Raw genomic sequence first — 27,956 nt, 5'->3', positions numbered from 1 at the left:
TCTTTTTCTTCCCTCTTTGTTTTTGCGCACAGTTTAAAAAGCGATTTTTATAAGAGCACCTCATGTCCATCCATGTCCAAAAGTCTCCGTGGGCTTCCTGGCTGCCCCGTTCATTTAATGGGCAGGCAGACGGCAGAAACAGGCTGGCACACACACACACGCCAGGCACCAGAGAGAACAGCAGGCCCTGCTCAGTTGTTGGCTCGTAGGTTGCCCGCTGTGATAACACTAAGGATTGAAGCCTGGGCACCAGGTGGGCCTTACCCAAGAGGAGCAAAAGGATGTCAAGTAAAATCCCCAAAGACTTGAAAAGGAGATCCTCTCGGAGAGAAGCAAAGATACCAGGAGTAAAATTCAATGCCTCAATTTTGCTCTCATTTCTATAGTGACATATAACACAACCCAGACAACACTGATTTGTACATTTCAGAAACTTGACGTTCACTAACGTTCCAATCTGAGATTCTTGTCTATTTCATAGACTGATTCATGTCTGAAAATGGAACTAGGTTGCAGATGTTATATTAACATACTTGTCATGGTTTTATCTGTCCTGACACATTGCTCAGCATACATCAATGAGTTATTTGGCGAATCAGCTTGACTCTCCTCGAGCAAAAGTTCCACCCTTTCTCCTAAAATTAAAGCAGAGTACTACGTAGAAAACTTGAAAAAGAAAAGTGACAAATTTTAGTGGATGCAAGGAAACTCACGTATCACAGATTCTTCCTGCATAGCAACATACTGTAACCCATGACTCTCAAACCTGAGACAGCTGGAGTTCAGAAAAAAAAAATTAGAGAAGAAAACAGAATTTAAAAAATTCAGAATTATGGACTGTATTTGAGATATTAAGAGCAAATTTACCTTCCTAGGTAAAAGGAAGAGAAAAAGGGGATAGAATATAAGATGGTCAAAAAAATCTTTAAACAAGAATGTAAGGGAATTTAGACATTTAAACAAGAATATAAGAGAATACTCCAGAAACTAAGCATCTCTTTAGGGAGACTGTGTGTAAAAACAAATATCATTGGCACATTCTTTTTCTTCCCTCTTTGTTTTTGCGCACAGTTTAAAAAGCGATTTTTATAAGAGCACCTCAAAAAAAAAGATGATGTTTTGCAAAGTGATATAATTTAACACAATATATCCGTTGAAATACTTACCAAAGAGATTAAGGTCACATTTGGCTGTTAAAAAGGGGGCCTATACTCTTTCTTCCCATGCAGGACGTGAAATACTTTTTACCAGCATTTCCCACAAAGAATGAGGAGAAATGGAAGAAAAGAGGTCGTGCCAATTATTTACATTTTCCAAATTGGAGGGCCCGAGCCTCCGGAGGGGACACGAGGTCACCAGAGTGAGCCAAAGGCAGAGAAGGCAGCAGAATCCATAGTCCGCTGACTTCAGATCTGCGGGGCACGCCGCTCCTCTCCTGCCTCCGGACTGCACGCGCCGCAGGTCGCGGGGCCCCGGGCCGGACGCCCGCCCCGACGCGCGATGCTTCGGTGCCCGCACCTCCCTACCTGCGCCCCGGCACGCCGGCAGCGGGCCCGCAGAGAGGAGCCGGGCAGCGGCGGGTGAAGGATGGATGCGCAGGGGCCGCGTTTTCCCTTTGTCGCCAAGACTACTCCCACGACCCGACAATGCCCCGCGCGGCGCGTGAGTTCCGAGCGATCGGGCTCATTGCATGAGCCGGGTGCCCAGCGCGCACGGGGAGTCTTAAAGCGTGTCGGGGAAGGGTCTCCGCGGACGACTCCGGGAGAGGGCCCGCCCGGTGTGCGTCCCGCTGGCGCGGCGTCTGCTCCGCGCGGCTTCCGGAGACCAGCCGGCCCCGCCGAGGCGGCGGCGGTGGGGCTGCGGGGGTAGGAGGGGCCGGCGGGACCGCGCGCAGGAGAAGCCCGCCCGTCACCCTCCCGCCCCCGGCAGCCCGGCGCCCCCTTGCCGCCGGCCCGCCCTCCTCCCCGGCAGCGGGGCGCCTGGCCCAGCCGACCCTTCGGGCGCTTCCGCCGCGCACTCGGCTCCTTTCGCGTCCGGGGCGGGGCGGGGCGGGCCGGCGAGGGGCCAGTGCGCGCGCGCGGCGCCGAGGCCCGCCCCGCCCCCAGACCCCGGCCAGGCCGCCCCCACCGTGCGAGTGTCGGCGGCGGCGGCTGCCGAGATTGGAATCCGCCTGCTGGCGCTCGGTGGGAGGAGGGAGGAGGGAGGAGGGAGGAGGAGGAGGGCCGGCAGGAAGGCTCGGGCTCCGGCGCGTCCGTCCGCGCGAGACGACGATCGCACGGCCGCGCGAGGGGCGACCGGGCCGGGCCGCTGCACGCCGAGGGCGGAGGCCGAGCCGGCCCCCGCGCGCCCCGGCGGCTCGCCGCGCGCCCCCGCTCCGCGCCGAGGGCTGGAGGATGAGTTCCCCGGGGTGCGGGTGAGTTGGCTCGTCCGGAGAGTGCGTGTGCGCGCGCGGCCAAGTTTCGGGGGGCCGGGCGCGCGCGGGCGCGCGCGCGGGGGCATCGCTGCGGGGAGGCTCGGGCCGTGAGCTCCGCTGGGGCCCCAGCGCGTCAGGCCGCGGCCGACTGGGCCCCGCGCCCCCCGCCCCGGGCCGCGCCGCGCCGCGCCCCCCGGCCCGGCCGCCCGACGTCGGGCCCCGGCTGCCTCCCGCGGCCGCCCCGCCGCCCGGCCCCTCTTTTGTTCCCCATCCCGGGTTTCAGGCCGAGTTCGGGGAGGCGGTGTGGGCGAAAGGCGCCTCCAAGGACGCTTCTCGAATCCTTAAATGGGAAAGGCGCTCGCCTCACTCGCCTGGGAGCGGCGAGCTTGGTATTCGTGATCAGTCTGTGTACGCTGCTGCTGCTTCTGCAAAAAAAAAAAAAAAAAGACCGAAAAAGTCTGTTTCGTGGGGCGGGAGAGGCGGGAGGAGTTGCAAGGCCCCCCCGAACTCGGCCGCGCGGAGGTGCCAGGCTCTCGGAGGTTCACCTGTTGTCCTGCGCTGCCATGTCTGGTGATTGTGCACTTCAGCGCCTGCAAACTTTCTGCTGGATGGAGTGTCACCCATTTTTCGTCTTTCCAGACTCCTAGTGGGGAGGTTTGGCAGGGAGAGGAGATCGCTTGCGTCAGGGGAGGAAAAATGTGCTCTGTGTTAGGGTCTGGCGTCTTGTGCCTTGTGCTGCTCGGTGCTCTCGGCGGTTTGAATTTGGGCAAAGAGCTGCGGGTTCTGTTTTTGGACGGTTAGCAGCCTGCTCGGAGTGCACAGTGCGGACTTGGCACGTTCACCTGTGTTACGTCATGTGATCCTGATGAGAACCCTGGTCGTTGCATGCCTGGTTGTTTAGACGAGGAAACCGAGACGTGAAGAGGGTTCAATAACTTGCTCGGCGAGCTAGGGTTTGAATCAGGATTTTCCCTGCTGTTCAGGAGCTGTTAAACTGAGGCATTCGATGAGTTTGTTTAAAAAAAAAAAAAGCAACAAGAAACTCTTTTATGTACTTTTACGTTGAACAGCACTTTTCGGGCACCCCTAACTTGAAATGATCGCTATTTTGTTGCTTGAGTTGCAAACAACTCGTTGATTGTATTTACTCGTAAGAGGTGTTCAAGTCTGAATTAAAGTAGAATGTAACAGTGCTTATCACTGTGTTCAGCGGTTGGAGTAAAGTTTGTGAACCAGAATTATTGAAGTATTTAAACTTAAAGCTAAAATACAGGTGGTTCTGAGCTGGGTGTGGGTTTACACGAGGCTAATTGAAATTTAGAATGCATTTTTACAGAACCGGTGTCCTGCTTCTGTTTTGTTTTTTTCCTCCTGCACATTCTCCGTGGAGCTCATTGCAGACTTTTTCGACTTCCTTCACTTCTCCACACCCTTTGATGAAAAGACTGAGGCTTCCAGACTCGTGGATTTTTTGTCATCTGCTGCTTTTTTCCCATCTCGGTGGATGAATATTTTTTGTCCTTTATGCTAGTTAACACCTTGTTTCATTTTTCTCTTCTTTCCTACCTAGTGGAGGATAAATTATCCTGTCTTTTGTCTTAGGGTTCTGAAAAGAACAAATGTGCTGAAGGTTCCTTCAATTTACAAAAAACCTTACCTGGGATCCACTACTCCCTCAAGCTGCCTTGTTGCTGCTTTTCCTTTTCAAATCATATCAACATTAAAAAAAAACACAAACAGTTTTGTCCTTAGGAAAGTAATACATGTTCATTAAGGAAAAGTTGCAAAATAGCCCAAATTGAAGTAAAATTAAAATTCAGCCTTTCATAATCTTGTGATATTGCCATGAGTAATTTGCTCTTTCATCCATTCGCTTCTTTACCCTGTTACCTGGATTTCACCCTCACAGAGGTCACCTATAACCTAATCAATGTATTTGAGTCCCCGTTCAAAGTCTCCCTGAGCTTTTTGTAGCATATAACATTGACTTCTCCTTGAAATGCCTTTCCTTGGCTTTCGTTCATCCGTCTGTTTCTGTAATGAATGCTTACTGTGTTCTAATGCACCATGCGAGGCAATAGGATGCAGCAGTGGTTGGGGCCCTTGCCCTCATGGAGCTCAAAGTCTAGTGGGGGAGACATATTGAAAAAGAAATTCTAGAATTAAATATAATTGTGGTTATAATTAAGGTGCAGAGCATTCTAAGAGCTTAAAACGGGGACCTGACCTGTTGCTAGTGGTGCTGGGAGAATCTGAGGCCTTCTTGAAAGTCCTGCGGTGGAACCTGGGACAGTTCTGAAGGATGCGTGAGAATTAACTAGATAAAAAGAGGAGTTCTATGACATTAGGCTGACTTTGTTCATCCCTGCCCCTTTTCTGCTTTCTGCTCTTCCTTCCCACTTAATAAAAGTGTTCTCCAAGTTTCACTTTTCAGATCGCTTTTCTATGTGTCTCTAGTCCCTTGACCTTATTATTATTCAGACCCTTCTGTCTGAAGAATTCTCAGATCTTTATTTTTTATTTCTCTCCTGCACTTGAGTCCTGTTTTTCCAGCTGCTTTATGCATATCTGTACCTGGTGGTTCTGGTTCAAACGGAACTCCTCTTCCTTACCAGACGAGTTTCCCTGCTCTTCCTTATTTCTGTTGACGTCACACCGAACCCAGACCTTTCCCGTTCAATCGATGGTTCTGCTTTCAGGGTATTGTCACTCTTCTCTGTAGTCCTGCTAACCCTGGTACCATCCTTAATAAATGTTGGTATCAGGGTTTTAATAGACTCATAACATGAGTTGGGCAGCTTTCCTTCTTTTTCTCTTTTTAGAAGCAATTTAGACTGGGGTTATCTTTCACTTGAGAATTTGGCAGACCTCAACTATAAGACTATTCAGACTTGGATTTTTTTTTTTCTGGCGAGGACTCTGAATAACATTTCAGTTTATTTAATACTTGTTGGTCTGTGTAGGTTTTCTATTTCTTGTGTGAATTTTTGTGTTTAATAAACTCTATTTATTGAGTTTTCAAATCTAGTGTTATTCGGTTGTCACATAGTTCTTTTTTTTAAACTTTGATACATATTTTTATATATATTACATACATTATTATATATTATATATGAGTTTGTATACTTGATAAGTTTTCCTTTTTGGTCTTTTTTTTTTTTTTTAACCGAATAAAGTTCTCATCCTACTGGACTAATGTTATGTTCTTCCTGCCTTCACTTCACCATTGTCCGGATTACCTTATGCATTTCTGCCTGAATTTTAATCTTTCTTTTTTTTAATAGCCACTTTATTTTAAGCCCTCTTTATTTTTTTCTCTCTAAAAAAATTTTTTTTTTACTAAGTTAATTTCAAAGCCCAGTTCTTGTCACTTCTCTGCTCAGAAGTTTCCAGTGTCTTCTGTTAACTGAAGTCCTTTCCATGAGAGTTGCCTCGGATGCACCTGATCTCGAGTATTTTGCTTCCTGCAGACGTTCCTTTCCCCCTGCTCTCCTGCTGTTGCTTATGCTGTCCCCTCTGCTTGGACTGCTTATATGGCCAACTGTCATATGGCCAAGTCCTACCCGTTCTTCAGGCCCCATTTCAAATTCCGTCTCTTTCTGATCTTCCCCATTTTCTTCTTCTGGATGGAATTCCTTTGCAAGGGATTTTTTAAGGCTCACTGAAGATTTTTTTAATCTAATATTTCTTATTGCAGTTACTTGTTTGCCTTTTTAAAAAACCAGCTTTATTGAAGTATAATTTACATGTAAGTGTGTAATTTATATACTTATACATATTTATATGCACACATGTTAAGTGTGTAGTTCCGTGAGTCATTTGGTCTTTTATAGCGATTTTTCTACAAATAATCAGGTCTGAGACTAGACAGCAGCCTGGGTCTCTAACTGACTTGGTTTCATATTAAAGTGAATAAGTGCTGCAAGGCCCTGTGTGGCCCAGCGTGGCTGGACGTCGGTTACAGCAGCGCCCATCTGACCTTTGGATCCTGGGAGCAGGGAGCTCCGGAGAGAAAGGAGAATAGCTCCCTCTCAGGCTGAGTTTTGGACTAGAAAGTCTTTCCCTTCCTTCTTTCCTCTTCCACCTTTGATTAGTGTTTATGCTTTTAGAATGCTTTTTTAATCCCTCAAGGTCCATATTGGCCGGGTCAGTCCAACTTTTAACACTTAGGAGATTAAATGTTTGGTTGCATTGAGTACCATAGTTTTTTGGCCACTTATAAAGAAATACGCTTCTAGTTAATTTTAAGAAGCCGTTGATTGTAAGATGCACCCTAATTTCAGAGATGCTAAAATATGAAAAATATATGTGCCTTAGCACTGATGAATAGGGTTTCTGTTGCTTATCCAAACTCCTGTTCCTTTAGTGTAGCTGTTGGGGAGAAGAATTTAAACCCACTTAGGTGGGAGTGACTTAAAGCTCTCCTGTTACTATGAAAAGCTGTTTTTTAAAAGAGGGTGCTTGTTAAGCCTCTTTAACAAGTAAAATGTTTCAGGCGGTATAGAGAAGTATTAGTTGTTGGATGGGGTCTCACACAGCTAGACACGCCAGTCTGTTTGTGAGGCACTTTGACCCCCAGCTTTCCTGTTTTTCCCCTTAATTTCTTTTGCCCATTTTCTGAACTCACAGGTTCTGAAGAACTGGTAATTTTCACAGAATGGCACAGACTACGTAATGGGGGAATTGTGGGAGAGTTGTGTTAGCCAATTGTATGGGTTATTTTAAAGACAATATTCCGTATTTACATATCATTGTTAACAATCATCATATATTTAGTTTTTAAAAAAGTAAATGCAAAAATAAATGTGAATGTTTGGATATTTTACTAAATCATAGTTATAATGTGTATCAATTTTTATACCCAATATTTTAAAGGCTGTTCTTTTTTTTTCTTCTTCTTCCCCTCCCCAAAGCCCTCAGTGCATGGTTGTATTTCCTAGTTGTAAGTCCTTCTAGTCCTTCTGTGTGAGCCACCAGCACAGCATGGCACCTGACAGATGGGTGGTGCGGTTCTGTGACCAGGAAACCAACTCAGGCCACCAAGGCGGGTGAGCGCCAAACTTTAACCACCAGGCCATCAGGGCCAGCCCCAGGCTATTCGTTCCTAAAAAATCAAAACAAAGCGATGTGCTCAGAGATCCACAGTCGTATTTTTTGAAGAGAGCGCTGGTTAGAGTAGAGGCTTAAGGAGACGAGGTGATCAGTGGGATCCGTCTCTTGGTAGGCTCAGTGGGTCCCTAAACCAGGTTCATCTGGGCACTTCAGTGTAGAACTAATGAATAGACATTGGATAGATACAGAAATTATTCTTGAGTATCTGTTATTAAAAACAGGTGAATCTGAGCTACTCTGATACTGAGGACATTGCTACTCTTTTCTGTTTCTGACGAACCTCATTTTCTGAGGGCATACAGTTGTTACACCACTGCTAGCATCTGGAGCAGTGAAGCTTGGCTGTTGCTCCAGCTGTGTGTAGTTGCCTGTGGACTTAAGGAGGAGAATGGGGTATGCCAAGTGTAGGGATAAAATAATCACCTTTGCAGTGTAGGGAGATTAGTTACGTGGGGGAGAATCAGTTTGAAGAAAGGAAGACTGAGGACCCTGAGGCTTGTTGGGAGGCTGTTCCATCCTGGCCCAGACTGGATGGTGGCAGGTCATGAGGGCCTGGAATGGACAGGACTTGGTAACTGGCTGTGATGGGAGAAGGAATGGGATTGGCAAGAGTGACTCCCGGGTTTCTAGCGTGGACATCTGGTAGGGTGTGTTGTTGAGTGAGATGAACAGCATGGATGGAGAGCTGGTGTGTGGAGGAGGATAGTTCAGTTTTGATCATACGGAGTTCAAGCTGTCTCTGAAACGACCAAGGAGAGATCTGCACTTGGCAGGTGCCTGTGTGGGGCTGGAGTCCGACAGAGGTTTGCCTAGAGGTGGACATTTGGGAGTGATGACCGTGTAGCTGTGGGAATTGGGTGGCTCTCTCAAGTGACTTCTGCTTGCAAGTGACAAACCCAACTCACATTAGCTTAAAGGGGAAAAAGGCTTTTTCTCCCCTCTCACGTTTTTGAGAAGAGTGGAAATAGGTGTTGCTGGCCCTAAGTGTTCACACGATGTAATCGGGGGCCTGTCTTCTCTGCTCTCTGCTTTTTGGCCTCATTTTCAGGCAGGTACTTTCATCTGGCAGAGGAGGACCATTGGCACCTCCAGGCTCTCATGGGCCTTACTGCTCTGGATTCAAGAGGGGAAATGGGCACCTTTTCCCCAGGTGCATAGATTCTGTCCCATGGAGGAATTCTTACTGGGTCTACATGGAGTCTGGGCGACGTGCCATCATTGGCCAGGCCTGGCTTACGTGCCCACTGGAGCAGTCAGGGAGCCGGTTAAACAGTGGGACTGATGGTCTTCCCGTAACCATATGAGATGGGGAAGTGGTTGTTTCCCCAAAGAGGATGGATCTGGTCAGGTGAACAACATAAATCCATTAACTTTTGGTTTTTATCCATTTTTAAGGTCATTTTTTGCGTATCTGAAGAAAAATACACAAATATAACAATCTTGTGTGTAACTTCATGGTTATGTTAGGGCCCTCATATCAGGAACTCCTGGTATATACAGCAAAGAGCCTAGACCAGCCCCAGGAAACACTAGTTTAAGACCTAGATAGAGAAATAGATATTAAGTAATTTCACAAATAATTATCTGATTGTAGTTATGTCAAGATCTACAAAAGGGAGGTACAGGGAGCTTATAAGAGTGTGTAATAAGGGAACCTGGTCTGTTTAGGGTGTGGGTGCTTTGGAAGGCTTTCCTGAGAAAGTGGCCTGTAGAATGAGATCTTAGACCAGGAAGGAGAGGGAGAATATTTTTGGAGTTGTTCAGTAGTTTTTAAAGCAAACGCTTTTTCCTTCTTTTTAAAAAATTATAAAAGTAATATATCTGTTGTGGATAATCTGGGAAATATGAAAAATTATAAAGCAGCAGAAGAACACAAGTTTTGGCTTCTAATTTTTTATAATTTCCTTTGTTTTTAACTTGAGGTAACGTTGGTTTATAACGTATAAATTTCAGGTGTGCATCATTATAATTAGACTTCTGTGAAAATTACATCGTGTTTACCACCAAATGTCTAGTTTCCTTCTGATACCGTACAAATGACCCCCTGTACCCATTTTGCCCTCGTCCAACCCGCTCCCCTCCGGTAGCCACCAGTCTGTTCTCTGTATGTGTCTGTGTGTTTGTTGGATCTCCATTTGCTTATATCAAAAAGTGAAAGGCAGGGGCTGGCCTGGTGGCATAGTGGTTATGTGCATGCGCTCCGCTTTGGTGGCCCCCTCTCTGCAGGTTCCCATCCTGGGCCGGACCTACACATCGCTCATCAAGCCATGCTGTGGCAGCATCCCACATACAAAATAGAGGAAGATTGGCAACAGATGTTAACTCAGGGCCACTCTTCTGCACCAAAAGACCAAAAAAAGTGAAGGGGACTTGGTGAATTTTAAGATCATTTTCTGCTTTAAAAAAAAAAAGGGGAAATTGCATGACTTTAATGCAGAGCAGTGAGTTGCTGAAATTGCAGGTCCTATAATGCTTTTGGTCCTGATGACATCACTGGATTTCTGACTTTTGGCTGAAAACTCACTCTTCCTGCCTTGGCAGTCTTTGTGGGCAACAAAGGGAATGGCTTATAACCAGTGATGTTCTTCCGTGCCCTGCTTTCTTATCTCCTTTTTGGAGCACTCGTTTTTTTCTTTAGCCTTGAGGTAAATTATCTGAAATGTCATGCGTATAGGCTCTCAATTTGAAGTTAAGAAATCTGGAGGAGGCTTACATGGTTGTGATACTGTTTTATGTATGTGGAAATTTGTAGATGGTTTTCTTATAAACAAGTAAATTTTTTGTAGTAAATTTCAGGAGTGTAAGATCTTGAGTGCTTAAATTTGTATTTGATTAAGAATATTTTAGATTCCTGGCTTAAAGGAGTTTCTGATAGGAAGTGTTAAAGTAAAGGCTCTTAAATTTTGGTGAAGTTCTTAAAACATGTATTTTTCAAAAAATCATTTTAAAATGTCATGAAATAGAAGTATTTCAACAGTGACCATCCAGAAGGAAGTATCTTAAATATCTACCAAATCAACAAAGTACAGTTGTTTGATAAGTTATTTTTTGTATCTCCAGTAATCTTTCATGTAATAAAAATGTTGGGAAAAAACTGCATTTTGAATTTATATTTGTATCTGAGTAAAGAAAAACAAGTTAATCTTCCTAAAATAGTGCTTTAGTAATCATCCTTACTTGTTAAATATTTTTCTCTGGTTTCTTATTTGCTTACAATATAAAATTCAGATTATCTCAGACTGGCCTTCTGCTCTGGCCTCGTCTCCTTTTTCTGTCTCATTCACTTCCTACTAGTCTTTTATTAGCCTAAGCCAACTAAATATCCACTCTGGATTTGGGTTTAGAATCCTTAGACCTATATTGACCACTATACTAGCCAATACTACATATGGGTGTTGAACATCTGAAACGTGGCTAATGTGAATTACCCACCGGATTTTGAAGATAGTACCAAAAAAAACCAATGTAAAGTATCTCATTGTGCTTTAAAAATATTGATTACATATTGAAATGATACTGTTTTGAATATTTTGGGTTAAATAAATATTATTAAAATTAATTTCACCTCATTCTTTTTAAAAACTTTTTTCATGTGGCTACTAAAAATTTTTAAATTATGCATTGTATTGGACAGTGCTGCCTTCAACTTTTCTTCTCTCTCTCATTTGCTTATCAAAATGCTTGAAAATCTAACGTGAATCCTGTCTCTTCTATGAAGCCTTCCTCAGCGGTCCAAGCCGAAAAGTTAGCTCTTTTGCATCATTATTTGAAAGCAGTATTTGCGTGTTTCCTGTACCACCTACTAATGTATTAGATTTCTTCACTACAAACTTTCTCAGCTTTTATGTGGTCAAAGTCCAGTATAGTTTCCCTAACTGTGTAGTGCCTTTCCCTAACTGTGTAGTGCCGTACAGAAGTTACACATATTTGCAGTTGAAACTTCAGGCAGTACAGATGTGAAGTAGAAAGTGAAAGTCGTCTGTAATCCTGCCTGCCACCACAGATGGCTACTGTTGACAGTGTAGAGACAGGTATGGTCTTTCTTCTCCATTGTCTTCTTTCTCTCTTTCTCTTTCCAAAAATGGGATCATACTGTACATCCTTTTTTTTTAAACTTTGTTTTCACTGAATATATAGGAGCACTCTTTTTGTGTCAGTAAATGTTGATTCCTCATTCTTTTTAGTAGTCAGGTAGTACTCTATTTTATAAATATACCTTAATTTTATTTACCAATCCCGTATGGATGAGCGTTAGATTGTTTCCCAGTTGGCTTTTGCATTACAAACAATGCTGTGGTGCTTGTACACATCCTGTGAGACTATTTTTATTTTATAGGATGAATTCTTAGAAATGCATTTACTGTAAGGGAAGCCATGCAGATTTGATATAGTGCCAGACTGCTCTGCAAAATCTTCGTAACAATTCACATTCCAACCAGCAGTGTTTGAGTCTGTTCCTCCCAGCGCGTAACAACATCCATTTATTGTCATCTTTGCCAGTTTGCCAGCTGAAAAAAACGTACTATAGTTTTAATCTGTTCTTCTTTGATTATGAGTAAGATTGAGCAGGGTTTTATATGTATGTTGACTCTTTGCATTTCTCTGTCCTTTGTCCGTTTTTCTAATCTATTTTTTTCTTACTCATTTGTAGCAACTCTTTTTTAGAGTATAGATATTAACTCTTTGCCATGTTGCATTTTTTTATTTGTCATTTATTTTTAATTTTTGTGATATATAAAAATTCCTTTGCTGTTGTAAGAGTATTAAAAAACAAAAAAATCAAAAATTTAAGTTGTCTTATACTCTCAACTTATTTTATAAGGTCCTTGGTGGCTGACTTCTGTCCTAAAACATTTTGTTTTTCCAACAGTACTAATTCAGTGCTTTGTGCGAAGTAAGTGTTCAGATATTTGAATGTGTTAATGGTGAAGGGGTCTAGAATACGCCGCCGTGGCATAAAAATTATTTTGAGCTGAAGGCATTTGAGAATAGGTTTTTTTCCTGAACTCAGGAAATTTTATGCCTAAAAACAGAGCCTCTCAGAACTCAGTTGTCAGAAATCCCCTCCCCAGAGTTTCAAAAACCATGGAGGGTTTATTCTTATCACTGGAGAGAAGAAAGGAAAAGTGGGCCCCACCCCTAAACCGACATCCTATCTCCCATCTATTCATCTAAGGGCCCATTTATCTTTCCTAAATGTCATCTGTTTTCCCATAGGTGCCCTTCTTCCCCTCCCTTCCCCCTATGAAGATGGAAGCCCCAATTCTGACTGCCTCCTTGAGTCACATTTTCCTGTAAGTTCCAGTAGGAGGATAAAAATCTGTCTTTTCTTTTGCTAACCTATCCTTTGTCCATTTAATTTACGGGCCTCAATCCTAAACCTAAGAGGATAGAGGAAGAGTTTTTCTTCCCTAACAATGGCCAGATTGTTTCTGGCTGGTAGGGCAAGGGATAATAAGTGAGGTTTCTCTGTCTAAAAACAAAGTTAAGTGTTTTAAATGTAAAGAGCATAAATGCAATTTCTTTAAACTACGTTTTTCAAAATGTCTTCTCCAGAACTGAACATTTGTTAAATGAAGGGGAATGTACTGTTAGAGAGACCTCCCTTTTCCCTGCTATATTCCTGCAGTAGGAACGCTGTCTGTTAATCGAGTGGCAGGCGTAGTTACTCTGTGTGTTGACTAAGCCTGTGTTCTCCTAACATTATTGTTTCCTGTTCTTTCTTTGCGTCTTAGCAATTTGCATAGGAGGTAGTTTGGGACTGGTTCCACTGGTCACATCACTGAGAAGAAACAACAAAAAAGGTCATTCAGTTAAGGTTAAGTAAGTAACTCTTCATACACAGAAGGTGCTAATTTCTTAAAAGGGTAAAGGAATCTTAATTTGATTACAGTGATTTTTCCCTTTATCTGGATTTCACATAACTAAAAAGGTTCATTAAACCTTGAAATATTTACGTGTTTAGTTATCTATCTATATATTGTATCCTGTACCGTACTACCCTCTGTTTACTAGATGTGCGACCTTGCACCACGGCAGTCAGTCTTTCTAAGCCGTATTTCCTCATATGTAAAATGAGGGTAATGGAAGTCCTCTCTCACAGGGTTAGCTGTGAAGACTAGAGGAATGAGGGAACATTGAACACTGTTCTTGCCTCATAGTCATGCTTAATAAATGTTAGTGAAGGTGAATATTTGTGTGAGAGAAATAAGTGGAGGTCAGTTTTGTCTTAAAAAGCAAATTTGAATGGCTGAAATAGGGCCCTTGAAAGCAAATGTCAAGGACCCTATTTGAATATATAAGTCTGTGTTATTTTTCTTCACATTATTAATATTAACATTTGATTTGCAAAGCACTTCTTTGTACCAACAGTACTGGCAAATTGACATAGGAGATTTTGTTGCTTTTTCTGTTCTGAGCGTCAAGAATCTGAGGCTAATGGGGGTTAGTTGTCTCACCAAGGTCAAGGAAGTAAGAGTAAGAAGTAAGGAGAATCAGACTTTTCCTGCTTGTCTCAGAATGGAGACTAGGACCTGAGAGTGAAGTGTAGAGTGAGATCAAGGACTCCACGTTCTAAGGAAAGCCCCAAGCACTCAGTGGCCTGAATCCTTTCCCGGGCTTATGAAGATGGGACAGAAACCCATCAGAAGATGGTGGGGGGCCTGGCCCAGTGCTGTAGTGGTTACGTTTGTGCACTCTGCTTCAACAGCCCAGAGTTCGCAGCTTTGGATCCTGGGTGCAGACCTATGCCCTGCTCATCAAGCCATGCTGTGGCTGCATCCCACATACAAAATAGAGGAAGACTGGTACAGATGTTAGCTCAGGGGCAATCTTCCTCACCAAAAAAAAAGAAGATGGAGGGGAAGGGAATTATACACAGTAGTCACTGCAGTGGCTAGTTTGCCTAGAGAGGGGCACTGTAGGTTTGCTCCCTTCTTCCTCCCTTGGGATGGCTTTCCCTTAGATGCTTAGTGGGGAAGCCTGAGAGGTTAGTAATATTATCAAAAAGTGAAGTGGAGCATCTCATGACCTAGACAATAGTCTTTATGTGGCTGATTGGTTTATCTGCCTGTTTGAGCAAGGGATAAAGAAAATTGGAGAGAAGTCTCAGTATAGACAGAGGGGTTGGCAGTGGAGTGGCCTGTATTTGTTTTGAATTTATGTTAGTTCAAGTGGGTGATGCAGAAGGTAACTAGGCTTCGGCCATCTTGCCAGGGCTGGCTCTGCGGGAGAGGGGAGCAAAAGTAGTTAGCAGAGGTTGAGTGGAAGGCGGATCTTTAGATAAGGAAGTGTGCGGTGAGTAAGAGCCCCTCATCCCAGTCGCCAAAGGGCTCCGGCTTGTCCTCAGAAGAAGAGCTGGCAATCCTGACTCATATGGTATAGTCACCGTTAGCCAGAGAAGTGGCAGCAACCACAGGGGACCACAGTCCTCGATGTTGTTCTCCATCATCCCTACCCCCTAGGTAGATCAGGCCACACCCCCTGCCTGGTGGAACTTCCTTGGACAATGGCTAAACCTGAGTTTGGGGAGAAAGGGGATGATTGTAAGATTGAAGATTAAAATTTTAAACAGTAGTCAATTGGACTGGACTTGTTAATGACTAAAAGCTATGGAGAGCTATAGGGACTGCTCCAGATGTCATTAAGGGTGGGAAAGGGAAATTGGACCAGCAGTAGTTGGGGGGAGAAGTTAGAGAAAAATAAAACCTTTTCTCCTGTTTGTACCGATTTCAGACCCTTTGTTAAAGTTACATAAGTATCAGCTTAAGTTCCTACTAAAGCCCCTCTGACACCGAACCCATTGTTTTCTCTATATAAAGCTGTTAGAATATGTACGTGACCATTTGATGTTCCTAATGGTTCTATTTCCAAGTGTTTTCCAGTTCTGCTCAATAATAATTTTAGCATCAAGCATATTCTATTTAATTCTAAGAATTTGAAATTTATAAACTGTATGATAACCTTTTTTGGCGGAACATTAAGTAAAGTATTTTATTTTTTAGTTTTTATGGAGATGTTGGAGTTTATCAAACCTTGGGAACATTAAATAAAAAGCACTCCATAAAAATCACTAGTTTAATATATTTTACTTAGTATAGGAGATTTGAGTTTATGAAGTTTTAAGTTAATTTTCAGCCATTATTCACATATAAAAGGTAAGTGGGTTTTAATTTAAGTAATATAGAGCAATAAACTATAAGATTGAGCTGGATTAGATAATACCTAGCTTGTGTCTGGCCCTGTTTTAAATACTTTATATGTATTAATCCATGCAGATCTTCTATGGTATAGGTGCTGCTGTTAGTTCCTTTTTACACACGAGGAAGATGAGGCCGCAGTGGTTCCCTAGCTTGTAGGGGTGGCACAGCTAGGCCTTGGCGGAGCAGGCATTCACACCCAGGCAGTCTGACTTTAGAGTCCATGCTCTTAACCACAGAATTATATTTGTTCTCATACGGAGTGGGATAATCTTAAAATGAAGATACGTATTGCACGGGTGCGCGTGCGCGCACACACACACACACACACACACACACACACGTTCTACTTTATTTTTCCTGCTTTATTCCCTGTTCTCCACATAAAGGAGATGAGTTTGCCTGTGTTTGTTGTAGTGCTGCCTGAGGTACTTGGTAGAACATTCTCTCCACTCAAGGTCTAAATATATATGTTTGCTGGGTTAAATTTGATTGACTTTTAACAATTAACTACTCTTTTTTTTTTTTTTTTTAAGATCTTATTTTTTCCTTTTTCTCCCCAAAGCCCTGCGGTACGTAGTTGTATATTCTTCGTTGTGGGTCCTTCTAGTTGTGGCATGTGGGACGCTGCCTCAGCGTGGTTTGATGAGCAGTGCCATGTCCGCGCCCAGGATTGGAACCAACGAAACACTGGGCCGCCTGCAGCGGAGCGCGTGAACTTAACCACTTAGCCACGGGGCCAGCCCCTACTCTTTTTAATATTTAAAATTTGTTAGAAACTTTTCTTGGGTAATTTTTTGATTTATATTCTTTGACTTTCCTAATGTTTCCTTTGCATCGTCGAGAAAAGAATATTAAGAGGTCGGGGGAATACACCTGCTTTTTAAACATCTATCCAGAACCCCTTCTATAAATACTTTTTAAATTAGTGCTCTGTGATATATCTCATTTCCGAGATACGTGTAAGTTGAGTTGTTGGTGCTGATCACACAGGCACGCCTTTTTTCACAGCTTTACCATGGCTCTTACTCTTAAAGTAGTTGAAATTGTATAGATATTTGCATAATATAATTGTTATTCATGTTGTTTCTTAGACTACATTTAAAATCTCTGTGAGAGAACAGGAAGAAAAAAGATAAAAACTACTGCTCCATCAATTGAAAATGAAAGTGAACAAGCCCATTTATGGGGCAGTTTTTAAAGTCAGATAGTTTGAGAAATGACACCTGATTTTTACCCGTTGATGATGCTGAGACGCCCTCTGGAATGTTAAATTGCTTATGTTGTTCCATAAAATTTTCTAAACAAAATGGGTTATGGCATGTAGACATTTAAAAAGAATCCCTTTCCTTGCAGGTTTCTCTTCAAAACAAAACAAAAACCTTTGCTTCCTGATTATGAAAGTAATGCTCACTGAACAAATTTAAAACACTGAAAAGCCCCAAGAAAAAAGTAAAAAATCCCTCATGTTCATACTATTCAAAGATAACATCTGTAAGCACGTAAGTTAAAAAAAAAAACAAACCTGACTAAATGTTTCTACCGTGACTTAAGAACTTGAGGAGATTGAGTAAAGCTGAAATTGTGTTTGTGCGGTAAACCTGAATCTCTCTGAACCTGAAATACAAAAAACTCAGAATGAAGGGGACAGAGAGGGGAGTTTCTAACTTTCTAAAAACAGGAAGTTTGGGAGATTTGGCTGTTTGGTTCTAGTTATTAGATCATCCTTTTTTATGTATATTCTCACTTTTTCAGCTTTGCAACTTTAAAGCTTTAAAAACAAATTAAGGTGTTTCAAATTTGATGTGTTTTTCTGTAATAATGGACTAAAATAGAATAAGATGTGAGGAGGTAGAACCTAAATTGAGGGAGGTCAAAAACCATATGGAAACTGAAAATCCAAAACCTCTAGCAGAATAAAGCTAGAAAGAATGGAATCTAAACACTGAAATTAGACATCTGCCAGGCAGCTGTGCATTCTTTATTCATAGGTTCTGCCGCAGAAATAGCAAAAGAAGCTTTGAAAGGAAAACCTATCCTAAATAGACCAAACGTATATTCTTATTGCTAATCATGATATGTACGTTTTCACTGTGTTTAATTCATCTTTAAGTGAATTGTTCCTCTTTTTTAGGAGTTATCCCTTTTATCCCTTTTCCAAAAATAACATCATTTTTTGGGTTAAATTTAGGTTTCCTAGTTATGTCTTCAGCACTGAATCGACATTTTATTGAATTACAGATCAGGGGCTTTTCAGTGATACTGAAAGAGTGTGATGCTGTTGTAGATTTGTCATTTCCTTTATGTCAGTATTTAAGGATATGCGGTACTTTAGTATTTTGCCCTTCAAAAATTGCCTCTTCTGAATTTGTTTAAACAAATAATCAGGCACTTTAAAGTAGTTGAAATTTAAAAAGGGAAAGGCATAAAAAAGCTTTTACTGTGTTTTATTTAGTCCTACGATGCTTTGTAATTACTCATATTTGTATAGCTGTCGTAGCTTACAGAGCACTTTCATATCCATATCTCCTGTGATTTTCATTGTCTCGCTAACATTTTTTCTCTCTTGACTTGAAAATTAAGACAGAAGACTGTCAGTTCAGTCAGTGATCGTGGAATGCTTTTTAGTTTTCCCTACCATAAAGTTGATACATACTCAGGACTTAGAAAACATAGAAAATTACAGCAAGAAGGAAAAATATCCCCAACATCTCATAAGAACCATTGTTAATGTTTAGTGTAATTCTTTTAAATCTTCTTTTTGTATTATTGGTTTTTGCATAGTTTGTCCTGATGTTGAGGATGCAATATTTGTGTCCTTTTGAAAGTCACGTCTTAAGCGTTTCTGATAAAAAATAGTTCTTAACCATTTTTGGGGCACTGTTTCAGAAAATTTCTCTCCTTGAGGAGAGAAAACATTTTAAGCTAGGATCATTTTACATAGATACACACACACAGTGATTATATATATCAAGAAAAAAATAGATCAAACAATAACTCGCTATATGGGTGTCATTGGTGAAACTAAGGTACGTGCCTTGGTCGCATGTCTAGATACATAGATACAGATACAGCAGTTAAGAGCATGGACTCTGCTTGAGTCTAAAGCACAGCTCGGCTTCCTCCTCGCTGTGCAATGAGCAGTTTTGGCAAATTGATTAACTTCTCTGTGTCTGTTTCCTCATCTGTAAAATGGGAATAGTGATTCCTACTTTATGGACTGATTGTAAGTTTATATTTATAAAAATATAAATATATATGTTTTTTATATCTTAAAACTGTATGTGACCCGTGGTAATGACTTTCTAAGTTACCTAAAATTTTAGCTCAGGGACCATAATCACTGACTGCTTGCTGATCGAATTAGCAGACAAAAAATTAGTAAGGATATAGAAAATCAAACAACATAATGAAAACCTTAATAGATATAGAATTCCACACCCAATAAGGGTAGAATATGACCCATTTTGCTGGGTCTTAAAGCAAGCCTCAGCAAACATGAAAGGATTGAAATCATTCACAGTGTCTTCTGACTGTAGTGGAATTAAGATAGAAATCAACAACAAAGGATAATGAGGAAATCTTTGAAATTAAGCAGTATACTTCTAGATAATTCCTGGATCAAATAAGTTACAAAGGAATTAGAAATTATTTTGGATTCAATAATAATAGAAATATGTGTCATATCAAAATCTGAGATTCTATACTTAGAGGAAATGTTATAGCTTTAAAAATAGGTATTAGAAAAGTAGAAAGGCTAAAAATCAGTGTAATTTAAGTGTCCATCTCAAGAAATTGAAATGATTGGAGTTCATTTTTCTCAGTTTTGATTGGCTGGAGTGTGGGAGAATTTCAGTTTTATGTTTTACACAAATTCCTTTGTTAGTAAGATAAGAGGAAAGGTATGATTGACCAAAATAGGTTTACTTTGTTTTCTGGTTAGTCCGTTTGAACCCTCTCTCCCCAAAGCTCGATTCCAAGTTTGCTTGATTTCTAGGAGGCGCTCTCAGTACCTTCCTGAGAACCTCCCATTTTCTTGGCCCTTCCATAGAACCCCTAACTTTTCTAAGGAGGGGTAGACAGACATTCTGAGGAAGCCGAGGCACGAACTCGGAGATGAGCACTTGTAGTCTTGGTAATTATTTCTAAGTCTTTAAGACTTGGAAAGTATAATTTAACTCGGTAAGTATGTGATGAGCACCTCTTACAGCCCAAGACTGTCCAGACCTGGTTCTGTCATTGTGAGTAAGATAGGCCTGCTTCTGCTCTAGGGGGAGACAGCGCTAGAGGGGCACAACCCCCCCGGGTGTGTGGTCACAGTGTGGCGTTGGTGCTGGGAAAGAAAGCGTGGAGCACCAGGAGAGCGGATAACCAGGGGGCTGACAATATGGTGAGATAGGTAAAAAACTGATTAGAATAAAATTGCAAAGTAGACCCATGAAGAATCGTAGAAAGTGCATTTTTGAATGATGAGGGAATAAATCTTTAAATGTGTTACCTAGACTGACTTAAACAGTCCAGAGGCCTGAGTACTTATCCTTAGTCCAATACTAATTAGCTGGTGGGCTTATTCAGGACATGCTGTAGGCCTCAGTTCTGTGTTCTGTGGAAGGGAAGTCGTTAAGCTAAACTAGATTAGATAATGGCTCGGTTTCTAGAGCTGAAGTGCAAATTCCATTGAAACTTTTATTAGCACTTTAAAGAGTATTTTTCCTCTAATTGTGAAAATAATATATATTATTTTTAGAAAAATTTGGACACTGTAGAAAAGAAGGACCCTCTCCCCCAAGTTTCATTTGTACTAGAGATGTGAATTTTGTTACAGAGAATATATCTTAGAGATTTGATCTCCCCACAGCCTTGGGAAGGGTTAACAGGACAATATTAATCAGAATAGGCTACATGATGCCTTATTCATGAACAAAATCCTCAAATTTCGGTGGCTGGACAGAGCAAAAAGTTTTCCTTCTTGCTCCAAGTCCAGCTTTTGTTGAGTAGGCAGTTGAGGTAAAGCCTGTTGGAGGGTTTTCCATCTCATAGCTGCACCTCTGCAGCGCAGGGCTTTGCTGGTTGTGTGGAAGGGAAGAGAACACTGAAGGGTCTGGTAACCAGCAATTATGTAACTTCAGCAGTCGGAAGCAGTCATTTGGCCTTACCTAACTGCACGGGGACAGAGGAGTGTAGTGCTTCCATGTGCCGGAAGTAGAGGAGACCTGACTGTGGGTGAGCTTTGAAAAGTCTTAACGACGACAACCCTGCTTTTCCTGGCTGTGGTTGAGTAGAGTGAGGAGGGACCCTTGATCCAGGTGGGGCCAACTGGATCATTTTGCGTAGGAATTTGCTTTTGGGTCACTGGAGGCTGGAGTTAGCGTTGGAGTGCTCAGGCCCTTAGACTCACAGGCTTTGCTCCCGCTCAGTGACGGTGGGATCCAAGCAGCTGAGTAAGCAGAGGTTGATCTGTAGGGAGGAGAGTACATCAGATGCATTGCAGAAATAAGGGATTGTGTAGCTTTGGGGAGAAAAAATAACTTTATTGGAGTTCAGTGGCTTTCCGTTTCTTGTTCTAGATCCTTAATGAAGGCTGGCTGTAGTTCCTACACACAGATTTCTTGGGAATATGTATGGTTTCCCAACACATGGAATATTCACAAAAATTGGGCATGTTTTATGCCACATAGAATTAGATTTTCAGAAAGCAGAAATCATACAGGCTATATTTATATTTTCTGACCACAGTGCAATAGAAATGAACAGCAATAGGATGCCCCCCCCCAAAAATACATACAGAACAAATAAAAACATAAATGCAAAACAAAAACACCTACCTGCTTTGGGGGAGGGGAAGAGACATACTTTTTAAATAACTTGTGGCTTAAAGAGATAATCATAACTGAAGTCACACAGTTGAGAAGTTAATTACAGTGAGAGCACCACATATCCATGTAGCCAATGTGAAAGCCTGTGGGAAATTCATAGAATTAAATATTAATTAGTAAACAAGATGAAAGCTGAATGAACAAAGTTCAATTCACCCTGATTAAAAAAAAAACAACAAAATTAACCCAAATAAAGTAGAAGGAAGGAATTAATAAATATAAAATTATAAGTTAATGAAAAACAAAACTCTTGATCAGCAAAATCCAAAGCTGGCAGACTCTGGGCAAGTCTAATTAAGAAGAAAATAATAAAAAACAAGGTAGGGACATCTCTATAAATACTGAGATGAAAGCTGTAAAAGAATATTATGTATAACTTTATGCCACACATTCTGGAAATTGGATGAAATAGATGACTTCTGAGGAAAATGTAAGTTATTGAAATTGTCAGAAGGAATGGAAAAGCTTGATAATCCAGTAGCTGATGAAGAAATAGAAAAAATTGTGAAAGATACACCCTTTGAAAGGCCCACGTTTTTACAAGACTTTAAAGTAATTGATGATTTCTGTGTTACGTTTGCAGAGGAAAGAGAAAAGTACAAAAAAGGAGATGCTCTCTGAAGCTTGCATAACTCTGCTAGCAAATAGATAGTACAGAAAAAGAAAACATAGGCCATTCTCATTTATCACCTAATTGTAAAATCCAAAATAAAGTACTAGAGCCAAATCCAACAATATGTTAAAACTATAGGGTGACACTAGCTAGCCCAGGGGTTCAGGGATGTTTGAGTTTAGGAAGTCTGTTAGTGTCATTTACACTGTATTCATAAAGAAGGAAAACAATATGATCATCTCAGTTGATGACAAAAAGATGTTAGGAAAATTCACTAACCATTCTGATCGACTAGGTTTAGGAAAATAAGGAAACTTCCTCAACCTGATAAGGGGTAAAACTACCTAAAGCATATAGTAAACCCAACTAGTGAAATATTTTCCATGAAAAAAAGAACAATGCTAAGAGCTCATTCAGCTACTGTTAAACATTTAACTGGAGGCCCCCGCCAGTGGAATAAGAAAGGCTAAAGAAAAGAAGGTACAAATATTTGAAAGGAAAAGTGAAAACGTACTCTTTGCAGAGCATATGATCTACCTAGAAAAACCGAGAGAATCAATTGACAAACTTGGAAACTAATAAACGAGTTTAGTAAGATGGCTGTGTACATGGTGAACGAGAGTCAGTAGGGTTCCCCTACTCCCCAGTAGCCGCTCACCTGGGGCACTGCTGTCGATATCTGCTTCGTTTGAGAAGATGCGAAGCTGAGTGCGTGCTTCATGACAGCCCTCAATAGCTGAAGCTATTTCCTGTGATACCCATCTCACCCTGCTGTAAAAAAAACTTGTCTTTGCACATGGTTCCCTGAAAGAGCGTATCTTTGAGTTCCCTGGAGTGCCTGGAGGCCTAGCCCGTAGTGTCCTGCAAGAATCCTGAGGAATGTACAGAGGAAAGTAGAAAAGGGATTCCCTCCAAAGTAACTAGGCTTTTGTTTTTATAAATGCATGCTCGCAGTAAAGAATTCAAACAATACAGAAAAGTGAATTTCCTCTTTCCTTCTCTCTTGTTGCTATCCCCCCTTCTCAGTTTTCTCGTCGGTAACCACTGTTGCTACTTTATGTGTCCGTCTAAAATTTTCTCTCCATTTATGAAAATGTATTTCCATTTTTTGTGTTTTATACAAATAGTATCATGCATTCTGTGTCCCAGCTTGCCGTTTTCCACTCAGCATTTTCTCTGTCTCCCTCATTCTTTTTGACCACCCATTAGACTTTATTCCCATGGGGCTCTGTGTAATCTCTTTGGCAGATCCTTTTTTCCCCATTGCTCTCCAACCCCTGAAACCGTTTCAGTGTGCCTCTTTTTCAGACCGTTCTGTTCATCTTCTTGCTCTCAAGTGTTTGTAAGTTTTCTGGGCAGTCTGTGTCCCCTTCTAAGACTAATGCTTTTAAATGTGTAAAATAAAATGCATTGGATTACAGAGGAAACCAGTTATACTGAAATACAGCTATTTTTTTCCTTTTTTTTGCATGTTTTTTATTGAGGTAATATTGGTTTGTAATATTACATAAATTTCAGGTGTACATCGTTATATTTTGATTTCTGTATAAACTATGTCCTGTTCACCACCCAAAGACTAATTCCCATCCATCACCGTGCACATGTGCCATGTCACCCCTCTCAGCCTCCTCCCTCCCCCTTCTTTCTGGTAACCACCAGTCTAATCTCTGTATCTATGTTTATTGTTTTTATCTTCTACGTATGAATGACGTCATATGGTGTTTGACTTTCTCCGATATTTGACTTTGGCTGACTTATTTCACTTAGCATAATACCCTCACAGTCCATCCATATTGTCACAAATGGCAAGATTTCATCTTTTTTATAGTTGAGTAGTATTCCATTGTGTGTATAGACCATATCTTCTTTATCTGTTCATCCACTGATGGGCACTTGGTTGTTTCCAAGTCTTGGCTATTGTGAGTAATGCTGCAGTGAACATAGGAGTGCAAATATCTTTACACATTGGTGTTTTTTATGTTCTTTGGATAAATACCCAGAAGTGGGATAGCTGGATTGTATGGTAGTTCTATTCTTAATTTTTCGAGAAATCTCCGTACTGTTTTCCATGGTGGCTGTACCAGTTTGCATTCCCACTAGCAGTGTATGAGGGTTCCCTTTTCTCCACATCCTCTCCAAGACTTATTTCTTGTCTTGTTAATGATAGCCATTCTGATGGGCATGAGGTGATAGCTCATTGTAGTTTTGATTTGCATTTCGCTAATAATTAGGGAGGTTTAACGTCTTTTCATGTGCCATTTGCCATCTGTGTATCTTCTTTGGAAAAATGTCTCTTCAGATCTTTTGCCCATTTTTTAATTGGGTTGTTTGTTTCTTTGTTGTTGAGTTGTATGAGTTCTTTATGTATTTTGGATATTAACCCCTTATCAGATATATGGTTTGCAAATATCTTATCCCAGTTGTTAGGTTGTCTTTTTCATTTTGTTGATGGTTTCCTTTGCTGTGCAGCTTTTCAGTTTGATGTAATCCCATTTGTTCATTTTTTCGATTGTTTCCCTTGCCTGATGAGACGTGGCATTCAAAAGATGCTGCTAAGACTCATGTCAAAGAGCATACTGCCTATGTTTTCTTCTAGGAGTTTTATGGTTTCAGGTCTTACATTCAAGTCTTTAATCCATTTTGAGTTAACTTTTGTGGATGGTGTAAGATAATGATCCACTTTCATTCTTTTGCATTTGGCTGTCCAATTTTCCCAACATCATTTATTGAAGAGACTGTCCTTTCTTTATTGTATGTTCTTAGCTCCATTGTCAAAAATTAGCTGTCCGTAGATGTGTGGGTTTATTTCTGGGTCTCGACTGTGTTCCATTGATTTGTGTGTCTGTGTTTGTGCCAGAATAATGCTGTTTTGGTTACTATAGCTTTGTAATATCTTTTGAAGTCAGGGAGTGTGATCCCTCCAGCCTTGTTCTTTTTTCTCAGGATTCCTTTGGCTATTCAGAGTCTTTTGTTGTTCCATAAGAATTTTAGGATTCTTTGTTCTATTTCTGTGAAAAACGTTGTTGGGACTTTGATAGGGATTGTGTTGAATCTGTAGATTGCTTTTAACTATGTTAATTCTTCCGATCCATGAGCAAGGAATATCTTTCTATTTCTTTTGTCATCTTTGATTTTTTTTTTAAAGATTCTACCTTTCCTTTTTCTCCCCAAAGCCCCCCGGTACATAGTTGCATATTTTTACTTGTGGGTCCTTCTAGTTGTGGTACGTGGGACGCCACCTCAACGTGGCCTGATGAGCGGTGCCATGTCCATGCCCAGGATCCGAACCGCTGAAACCCTGGGCTGCCAAAGTGGAGCGCGTGAACTTAACCACTCGGCCATGGGGCCAGCCCTGTCTTTGACTTCTTTCAACAATATTTCATAGTTTTCAGTGTACAGCTCTTTCACCTCTTTGGTTAAATTTATCTCTAGGTATTTTATTCTTTTTGTTGTGATTGTAAATGGGATGGTATTCTTAATTTCTCTTTCTGTTATTTGTTAGTGTATAAAAACTCAACTGATTTTTGTATGTTGATTTTGTATCCTACAGCTCTACTGTATTTGTTTATTGTTTCTTTTTTTTTTAAAGAACAACTAGCTTTTGTTTTTTTGCTGCTTTTTTTTTTGAGGAAGATTAGCCCTGAGCTAACGTCTGCTGCCAATCCTCCTCTTTTTGCTGAGGAAGACTGGCCCTGAGGTAACATCCGTGCCCATCTTCCTTTACTTTATATGTGGGACGCCTGCTACAGCATGGCTTGACAGGCAGTGCATAGGTCTGTGCCAGGATCCGAACCAGCGAACCCTGGGCTGCCCAAGCAGAGTGTGGGAACTTAACTGCTGTGCCACTGGCCTGGCCCCTCCCCCCCCCTTTTTTTTATGAGGAAGGTTGTCCCTTAGCTAACATCTCCTGCCAGTCTTCCTTCTTTTTTCTCCTCAAAGCCCCAGTACCTCATTGTATATCTTAGATGTATGTCCTTTTAGTTCTTCTGTCTGGGGTACCTCCACAGCATGGTTTGATCAGCAGTGCGTAGGTCTGTGCCCAGGATCCAAACCGGTGAACCCTGGACTGCTGAAGCGGAGTGCGTGAACTTAACCACTTGGCCACGAGGCCAGCCCCCATTTATTATTTTAGTTAGATTTTTGGTGGATTCTTTAGGGTTTTCTATATATAAACTCATGTCATCTAAAAATAGTGGCAGTTTTACTTCTTCCCTTCCAATTTGGATCCCTTTTGTTTCTTTTTCTTGTCTGATTGCTCTGGCTAGGACTTCCAATACTATGTTAAGTAAGAGTGGTGAAAGTGGGCATCCTTGTCTGGTTCCTCTTCTTAAAGGGATAGTTTCAGTTTTTCACTGTTAAGTATGAGATTGGCTGTGGGTTTGTTGTATATGGCCTTTATTATGTTGAGGTGCTCCTTCTGTATCCATTTTCTTCAGAGTTTTTATCATAAATGGATGCTGTGTCTTGTCAAATGCTTTCTCTGCATCTATTGAGATGATCATGTGATTTTTATTCTTCAGTTTGTTGATGGGGTGTTGAGTGACTTGTGCATGTTGAACCATCCCTGCATCTCTGGAATAAGTCCCACTTGATCATGGTGTATGATCTTTTTAATGTATTGTTGTATTTGATTTGCTAGTATTTTCTTGAAGATTTTTACGTCTGTGTTGACCAGTGACATTGGCCTGTAATTTTCCTTTTTTGTGTTGTCCTTGTCTGGTTTTGATATCAGGGTGATGTTGGCCTCATGGAATGAGTTAGGAAGCCTCCCCTCCTCTTTGATTTCTTGAAAGAATTTGAGAAGAATAGGTAGTAATTTCTTTGAGTGTTTGGTAGAATTCACCAGGGAAAGCCATGTGGCCCTAGACTTTTGTTTTTTGGGAGGTTTTTGATTACTGTTTGAATCTCCTTACTGGTGATTGGCTTATTCACACTCTGTTTCTTCTTTATTCACTTTTGGAAGGTTGTATGACTCTAAGAACTTATCCATTTCTTCTAGATTATCCAGTTTGTTGGCGTATAGCTTTTTGTAGTATTCTCTTATAATCCTTTGTATTTCTGAGGTTGAAATACAGCTACTAAAGTAACTGAAAAGTTTTTAGATATAATATGTATGTTCTTTCATTAACTAATTAAATAATCTGGTGGCAGTTTTTAACAACTGCCCTAATTTTTAAATAAAGTTGAGCATAAATAATACTTTGAGTTATCTCCAACAGTGTAATTTGAGGAGAATATCCAATATCTTTTGGTTACAAAGTTGCAGGTATTGCTAATACTACTGTGGGTTTTGCCTACTCTCATCATTAAATAATTAAATTTAAATTTCAGTTAGAGGTTAGTGACTAAAGATGTAATCTTTTCCTATCCAAGTTCATGGACCTCCTGAATCCTGAATTTTGTGAGGTCGTCGTCCTCTGATTAAGAGCCCCTTCAGCTGAAACTTCGTTCACACCAGAGGACACTGATCCTTGTGCAGCCCACTCAAGTGGTGGAGTTTTGTCTTCCAGACCACCTCTCCTTTGGGCCTGGAGATGGGTTATCATCCTTGTCACTCTTTGCCACTTCAGCACTACTCTCCCTCCCACCCTACTTAAAAGCAGACAGAAAACGTGGTTTTGCATCTCCTCACCAGACAGTACCACCAACTAGTACTGCTCCTTGCAGTTTTCCGTGGGACTGTGGCTTACTCCCCCTGACTTCACCCTTATTTCGTGGAGATTTCTTCTTACGTGGCTCACTGT

The 27,956-nt window shown here is 41.3% G+C and overlaps 1 protein-coding gene across 4 annotated transcripts in view; it reads left to right on the top strand.

The window, feature by feature from the left end:
* Positions 1–2,114: 2,114 nt before the first annotated feature.
* Positions 2,115–27,956, top strand: part of BMPR1A (bone morphogenetic protein receptor type 1A) — a 140,033-nt gene continuing 114,191 nt past the window's right edge. Inside the window, exon 1 of one of the 4 annotated variants that reach the window (XM_023648646.2) lies at positions 2,115–2,413. The gene's annotated coding sequence lies outside the window, so the exon portion shown is untranslated. Of the gene's footprint in view, positions 2,414–16,799; positions 17,226–27,956 lie in introns of those variants that run through there. The other 3 variants (XM_070230012.1, XM_070230007.1, XM_023648657.2) reach the window with 3 other exon arrangements.

Source organism: Equus caballus, chromosome 1, assembly GCF_041296265.1.
Source record: "Equus caballus isolate H_3958 breed thoroughbred chromosome 1, TB-T2T, whole genome shotgun sequence".
In the NCBI taxonomy this organism is placed as follows: Eukaryota; Metazoa; Chordata; class Mammalia; order Perissodactyla; family Equidae; genus Equus; species Equus caballus.
This window is presented reverse-complemented; position numbering and strand designations above follow the sequence as displayed.